A 6878-nucleotide genomic window follows, 5' to 3' on the forward strand; every position below is an offset into this window, starting at 1 on the left:
AAGATTTTTTTTCCTGAGTATTTCCTGCCACATTCACACATTAACACATTTGGAGTTTTGTGAAAGTATGGAAGCACCGAGATAAATCCGAAGCTTCCACACCGGCAAAATAAATTCACTAAGCAAAACTGTGGTGGAAATTTTTTCGAAACCATGTTCCATTTTTCAAAGTTTCGCGCCTGACAAGCACACATCTGACCAATGGCCAAGCTTTAAGGCAGACAGAGGAGCAAAAACGTCGTCCTCTCCAACACTAAATGATCTTTGTCCTCTTTTCATATATCTGTGTAGCCAGTGCTAGTTGGTAAGAGAGGGAGAGGGGCAGCAAGCAGCCCGTCATGTTCACGTGAACATAAATGCGCTATTTGCACAACTGGTGCTTTTTCCAAACTACCAGGACTGTAGCAATGAAACGTTTAGCAACACAGTCACCTCTGACCTCAGACATATGGCTAATAAATACTCTAGATCAGGGGTGTCCAACTCAATCACAGCAGGAGCCGGATTCTGGATTAAGGTCTAACCTGAGGGCCTTGCAGGGTCACCTTTTTATTTTCTTTTTAAAGATTTATTTTGGGGATTTTTCATACCTTTATTTGGCAGAGGAAGGACAGTGGATAGATTCGGAAACAGGGAAGAGAGTGGGGAGAGACATGCGGTAAAGGGCCACAGGCCAGATTCGAACCCGGGCCACCCGCGTACATGGGTAGAGCCTTAAACCACTCAACCATCCGCGCTTCAGAGGGTCACCTTTTTAACCAGAAACTGTCAACCGTGCTTCACTGGTAATAAAATATGAAAAAAAAAAAAAAAAAAAACGTAGCACTGATGATAAATGATTTTGACATTTAAAAAGTTAAAAAGATAAATTTAAAGGCTCATAATCTGAGAAAAGTAAATTTATTAGTTCAAAAAGGTCTCAACATGAAATTCAAATTGAAAAATGTTTTTAAGGTCAAAACATGAAATTCAAATTGAAAAATGTTTTTAAAGGCAAATATATTAGAAAGTCAAAATCATGAGTTTAAAAGGTCAAAATATGAAATAAAAATTGTAATCATGAAATTAAAAGTCAAAAGATGATTCAAAATTTTCAATTGTGAGTCTAAAAGGTCAAACTATGGGATTACGAAGTCAAAGTTTGGAGTTGAAAATATGAGGTAATACAAAATAACTGGTTGAAAAGATCAAAATATGAATTAAAATTTAGAATTATGAATCTTAAAGCTCAAAATATTATATGAGATGTTTAAAATTAAAAGTAATGCTCAAAGTACGAAATTAAAAGTCAAAATCAAGTCAAAAGTCAAAAGTTTTAGTCTGACTTCTTATCTAAAGATTTTTACTCCTTACTTTTTCAGATGTTATGGCTTAACAAGGATATCTTAAATCATCAAGGATAAGTTTACATGTTTATGCTTGAGGAAATCTGCAGACTCAGACTGATGGGCCAGTTATAACAGGAATATGAAATCATCTTGCGGGCGGATTCAACTGTTCCACGGGCTGGATTTGGCCCCTGGGCCTTGAGTTTGACACCTCTGCTCTAGCTCAATCAGCTTACTGAAATTACTCCTCTGACTAGTCCGTAACATGAACAAGTGAGCTAATCAGTGCAACGTGGGGGAGTTAACTCCTCTCACAGCAAATCTCAGCTATTATAAGTATTACTTACCATAGGATGAGTTTAAAGTCGGTCCCTCCTCCTTTTAGAATGTGCATAATTTATTCACAAAATCAACTGCTCCTAATGTACATAGAAAGGCACGACAAAATTCGCTTCCGATTCATTCACTTTTCATGCCATTTATCTGTGGCGCCAAGGCTTTTAGTGGGTACACACAAATAACTATGGAAGAGGCTCATGGGTACAACCTCATTTGTCTTGTTGCTGTGATTGGCCCGTTATGAATAAAACACACAGAATATTTGTCCAATCACCTTCCAAGAATTTTTGAAAAGTCCTGTCCTTCACAAATGCCTTGTGAGGAAAGTTTTCCATATGAACGTGAAATACATCCATGCAATGGATAACATTCTGGTCTGGTCACTTTCTCCTTTACTTCGCTCTGATCCATGTCCTGTCTTCTGTCTCGTTGCTTCAACCTCTGTATCAAACAGGACTTAGACAGGCTAACTGGCTTCTTTTTAGCCAAAAGCTAGTGTATGAACTAGTGCCCAAAAGCTGCTGTATGCACTTGATGCAAAGAAAGACACGGCCAGCTGCCATGGTAACAGGTGACCGCGGCGCCTTGTGGAAAAGAGATGAATGCCATTCTTCCAGCTGAAAGTGATTTAACTGTTAGATCAACTCTCAAACCACTATTTCAAATTGGAAAGGCTACACATTGTTGCTATAAACCATTGTTTACGTGCTGCTAAGTGAGAGGAAATATATCACAGTGATAGGATGTGAGTATCCACCACTGCTATAACACAATGAGAAAGTAAGTAAAGATAAACTGTTCATATTCCTGCTGAAAATCTTGCAAAAACAGGCAAGGGTAAAGATAACTAATGACAAAAAACATTCAGTGAAAGAATCTGAATAATTTAAACAGAAAAAGTAAAACACACTTATGTAGGAAGTAAATGAAGACAAAACCTAAGCTCTGCCTTCAGTTTCCTTGTGTAATGATTCTTCAGCACGTCCTCGTCCCAAAGCAGGCTAACAAAGTGTTCCCAGGCCAACTAAGAAACTGTAACTCTGGCTTAACAGGCACAAAACAGCTGACACCACGACACACTCCCTCACACACACATACACCTACATGCACACAAACATAGCGGTATATTAGCGGTCCACCAGGGAACCAAACTGCTTACACGACACACTGGTGGAAGTCCTTAATGACCAAAGGTGTTTGTGTGAGTAGGTGTGTGTATTAACAATATTTGGACACAAATTTCTGTATCTGCATTTCCACGTCTCACAAGGCATCGGTGTGCGTCTCTCTGTAATCATAACTTTATTTCATGCAAGTCTCTGAGCGCAACATAGAAGTGCGTACATGTGTGTCTTTCTGTGTGCATGTGTGTGGATCAATAAAGCTATAGCTGTAATAAGGCAGCTCAGCTTCTGTGACAGTATTGCAGCTGTCTCTGGAGATCTAAAATGAGAAACTCAGGTGTATTCTACCTCAACAGCACAATTCAAACCTGCTACATTTCCTAACACCTCTCACATAAAAGCACACACACAAAAACACACGCCAGTGTACGATGTTAGGAAAATAAAACTACAGATTGAACATATTGATAAACTCAGCACAAAAAGTGAGGAAATTTGTGTCTGGTAGATTATTTCTTTTATGTGACAATGCTTCTTCGCAATAAAGCATATACTGTTGGAAAGCCTGTTTGTTTCCCTTTAACATGGCACCACATTTGTAAGGAACATGCAATTGTGGAATGAGCAGCAGAGCTGAGTATGTGGGCTCATGCTGGTCAACAGCCTGTGGGATGGCATCCCATTCTTCAACAAACACTTGCACAATGTAGTTGTGTTTGCCACTCTGGCACTAACAGCATGCCCAAGCTGATCCCACAAGTATTCAATGGGGTTGAGGTCAGGGCTGCTAGCAGGCCATCCCATCCTCTCCGCTCTCAAATTCTGGAGGTAGTCTCTGATAAACCCCCCTCTGTGGGGGCGAGTGTTGTCATCTTGGAGGATAGAGTTCAGTCCAAGACTGTGGAGATATGGGATTGACACTGTGTGTTAAAGTTTGGCAAAACTGATGGTAAAAAGTGATGAAAATGGGTTAAAATTTGGCAATACTGGTGTAAAGTGGCAAAAGTGTGATTTAAAAATATTTTTAAATTTTTGTAGGCATCTGGAGACCCCCCTCCAGATGTCTCGACCCACATGTTGAGAACCACTGGTTTAAACAACTTATATAAATTAACTAGTTTTCTAATATACATAAACGGCTATCTAAAACAATGGTTTTCAAACTTTTATTAAGCCCAAAGTCTCAAGGTACACCATATTCATGCAAAATAGCCTTTTTTAACCTTGTTATAGTATCATCAGTTGTTCTATAGTTTTAGAGATAATGTATAGTTATACGTGTCCGGTAGTTGTTCTATGTGCGTTGAATTCTGGATACGTGCTGGTCATGTGAGCCAGCAACAGGAAAGTCTTGCATAGACTCTGGAATAGATATTTTTTAATCCTGAGAGAATCAAAGATAAATTATCACATTTATTCCTAATCTGTCTTTATTCTCATGTCTTTACAAAATTCTAATAGATATAAAAACCGTGTGAGAGTCATATTGTGAATGTTTGGCATGTTTATTAGAGATGTTATAGCAAAAGCAGCAGAAAAGTTATAAAGTCCAGACCACCATGTTTAGATGAATGTCCTCCAGCATTACAGTACCTGCTGAAAATGACAGCAGAAATAAACATTGTTTAATGATAGCATAGCATAGCATTATCTCCAGTGTCTATGGTAACCTTGAGCACTTTTCTAACTGACGGAAACTTTCTTGATCTGATATATTTCTGGGGAGAAAAGCCAAGAACTTTTGACTTTGCTGCCAACAATCTTGAATTTTTAAAAATACAAGCAAAAATCCTTTTATTATTAATTCATGAATGTGTTAATGTGTCTACATTTCTGAATTTATTGAAACCTCATGCAAGGTCAAACATTCACTTTGTGTTTGTGTGTGTTGTGTTTGCTACTCCCTGAGTATATTTGTGCGGTTGTTTATTCAGTTTATGAACATCTTGTAAAGTCAAATTAAGAGAGAAATTTTGAAGTTAGTGACGTACATTCAGAGAGATAACACGTAGAGGAATCATGAATCTAAGTTCATTAGACATTAAGAAAAGAGGCCAAATAATAAAGAGTGCACAGACCAGGCATGCCTTTTTAATAGAAAAGAGCTATGGTCAGTTTTTGTTAGCAAATATCCTGAACAGTCATTTATTTATTGTAATCTTTGTCCTTTCATCCCAGAGGAGCACCTGATTCTTGTTACACTTTTTCCTCAGACAAAGATCTTGTATATTTTTGCATGGATTATCATGGCAATGGACTTGAGCTGATATCCTTGAGGAAAAACTAGCCTCAAAAAAGAGGAAATACAACTACAGCACATACTCGCTTTATAAAAGTAGAGAGAAAGTACTGCTGAGAACGAGCAAATCTGCTCTTTGAAGGTCAAGGACCACTCTCTGCTATTCAAACAAGATGAACACACTGGGTGGACAAAAGTATTTGGCCATTCCTGTTAATGACTGAATTCAGGTGTTTCTGACTTCAAGAGTGGTACTGTCATGGATGCTGCCTTTGCAATAAGACAGTTCATGAAATTTCATCCCTGCTGGATATTCCACAGTCAACTGTAAGTGATGTTAGTAGAGAGAGGAAGCATTTAGGAACAACAGCAACTCAGCCACAAATCAGAAGACCACATAAAATCACAGACTGGGGTCAATGACTGCTAAAAAGTCACCAATGTTCTGCTGATTCCATAGCTGAAGACTTCTGAACTCCCACTGTCATTGTATATATAAGCATAAAAACTCCATGAAGCGTCAGGAGCTTCATCGAATTGGTTTCCATGGCTGAGCAGCTGCATGCAAGCCTCACATCACCAAATCTAATGCCAAGTGTCGGAGCGAGTGGTGTAAAACTCATCAACACTCGACTGTGAAGCAGTGAAAACAGGTCCTGAGGAGTGACCAATCACGATCCTCTGTTTGGCAGTTAGATGGGCGAATATGGGTTTGGTGGATGCTGGAAGAACACTACCTGCCTCACTGCATTGTGCAAACTGTTAAGGTTGGTGGAAGAGGGATAATGGTATGGGGCTGTTTTTCAGGACTTGGGCAAAGCCCCTTATCTGCAAAGAAGGGTAATCTTAATGCTTAGGCATGCAAAGACATTTTGGACAACGCTTTGCTTCAAACTTTGTGGCAACAGTTTGGGGAAGGCCCTTTTCTATTCCAGCACAAAGCAAGGACTATAAAGTTTGATGAATACAGTGGGGAAGAACTTGACTGGCACCGACAGAGCCTTGACATCATATAGCCAAACAAAATCTCCTGACAGGAGCTTTAACATCTCTATGTCAGAGGCACCTCTTCATAATTTTTATAATGGTTTAATTAAACTCTGAGTACCATGAAAAGAAAAATTAACATTATAAAGGAGGTAAAAATAAAACTACCAAACAATGTTGGTAATAGAAAGAAGCACACAAATAAAATATTTTTTCCTTCCTTTTGAATAAAAGTGTCTGTTTTTGAAGATCTAGGAAATACCATAAATATTCTGTGTTATCAGGAATATAACATTAATATTTTTTTAGAAGAGAGAGAATGATGATGAAAAAAGGGGAAGGTGTACGTGTAACAGGTGCTCATTACACCTGTGAGATTAAAAATATCAAAAATGCTTCAACACAAAAGAACTGTGAAGCAGGATGCATGAAAGATCATGTGTGTTTAAAAAATTAACAAAGAGACCAAAAAAAGGGAAAAACACACTGGAGGGGGAGATGAATGATGTAAGGATGTGAAATTACTAGCCAGGGTATCTGATAGCCTCTCTTCTTCTCTCCTCTGTTTATTGTTGTGTTTCTCCTCGGGCTAATCTTAGTCATGGCTGTCTGTGCGTGTGAAGGCGAATCATCCGAGAGCGGGACAGTGGTTTATTAAAGGAAAACCATTAGCCGTCTGTTTGCTACACTCTTACACACTCACAAACACACACACTGAAGTCCACTCGGATTGGCCTATTGTTGCTCCCCACTGCTTTTATCTCTCATAGAATATACATGATGCTACCATTACTGCAGAGGAGAGGAGAGGAAAAGACAGATTAAAGAAGGGAAAGACGCTGAAGGAGAGGAGAGAAGAGG

Source organism: Cheilinus undulatus, linkage group 16 (assembly GCF_018320785.1).
Source record: "Cheilinus undulatus linkage group 16, ASM1832078v1, whole genome shotgun sequence".
In the NCBI taxonomy this organism is placed as follows: Eukaryota; Metazoa; Chordata; class Actinopteri; order Labriformes; family Labridae; genus Cheilinus; species Cheilinus undulatus.